We start from the raw sequence: 1674 nt of genomic DNA, 5'->3' as shown, positions 1-1674 counted from the left end.
AGAATTACCTAACAGTGATCCACTGTGAGAAAATGGGAAAGGGAGTTGTAACAGCTAACCTACTTGGATTACCTGGATAAAGAACACCCACATAAATGACCAGTTCACTATGGAAACACAAAGCAAATAAAATCCAGTCAGTTGAAAACCTATTATTATCTAAAAGACAAAGATAGAGTATCAGAAAAAATAGATATTTAATAGAAAAATGCAAAATTCATCATGTGATTGTACAGTGTCACATTATACCATCATCAACAAAACACAGCACCAAGTATGTAACTCTAATACCTCATTGCCTTTCTGGACTTTCTTGTATGGGGAACACCCCACTCAAAGTTAAGTCACAGCCAGATGACCAAGCCTGCATGTCTGTGTAAGCAAAGCATTCCTGACGTTAACAGAGGCAGACATAGTTATAACTGTACTGAGAAGTCACTTCTGAGTCTTCAGAAAAGTGAGCTAGGTTCACTGTCCAGGCATCCAAAGGGAATGTTCTCTTAGTGTTTGGTGGGCTTGGGAGATGGAATGAAGGGAGGAACATAAAAGAGAAAATTTACCAGAAAACTAAGGTGTGAATCTAAAATGTTCTGCATCTGGAAAGTTACCAATCAAAGAGTTGACTTTGAGGTAAATGTGCCTACATCTTCACTCCTCATTCTGGGAGTTCTTAGAGGCAGTGCCACAAAAGACAAAGACTGCTCGGAAAAATGGGAAAGGAGGAGTCAACATTTGCTAAGCTGCTTGCCCTCTCCCCTCATAGCTAACCATCCCTCTCATCCTGACATTTCCTTTCCCACTCTCCCTTTTTAGCCATCCCTCTTCGCCATGAACTAGAAGTGACTGGTCACTGGAAAGTAGGGGTTCTAGCCAGGCTCGGTGGTTCAGCCTGTAATCCCGCGCTTTGGGAGGCTGAGGTGAGTGGATTGCCTGAACCCGTGGGTTCGAGACCCACCTGGGCAACTTGATGAGACCTCATCTCTACAATAAATCAAAAAATTAGCCAGGCATGGTAGTGCTCCTGTAATTCCAGCTACTTGGAAGGTTGAGGCGGAAGGATCGCTGGAGCCCCAGCAGGTCGAGGCTGCAGTGGCTGGGAGCAGCCACTGCACTCCAATCTGGGTGACAGAGTGAGACTCCAACTCAAAAAAAAAAAAGAAAGAAAGTAGGGGTTCTCCAGCCTAATAATTTTCAAGGTGTGTACCTCAAAGAATCAGGATAGGGAAAGGGTGATTTCGTCATTTAAAGCTTCTAGTTAGCAGAAAGTTTATTTCTCTGTGGCTTTGGGATTGCAGTCTTGCTTTGGGCTAAATCCTTGTGAAGCAGAGATAGATGAGGGAAAAGAACAACATGGCCTACATGGAGATCTCCACCTTAAGACTGGAGCAAGAGGGGAAAGGAGCACCAGTAGCCCCAGACATGAGCTAAGGTGCTGAGCTTGCCATCTGCCTGATGGAATTCACAGATTCTGGCATCTGTAGAATGTTGAATTTCAACAGGGTCTTCAGCACTTAGACAACAGGACATATATGACAGGCAGTACAGCAGTATTGGAGCAAGAGGCCAAACACAGATGGACTAACCATCCAGAGGAGGATGAGCATCCCCAAGAAGCATTCTGCCCCATGGGGAGGTGCTCACTGCTGCCAGGTCTGTGCAAAGCAGGAGCTTTGT

Source organism: Carlito syrichta, unplaced genomic scaffold, assembly GCF_000164805.1.
Source record: "Carlito syrichta isolate Samal-C Ts95f unplaced genomic scaffold, Tarsius_syrichta-2.0.1 Scaffold230795, whole genome shotgun sequence".
Classification (NCBI taxonomy): Eukaryota; Metazoa; Chordata; class Mammalia; order Primates; family Tarsiidae; genus Carlito; species Carlito syrichta.
The sequence above is the reverse complement of the archived record's forward strand: the minus strand, read 5'-3'. Positions refer to the sequence as shown.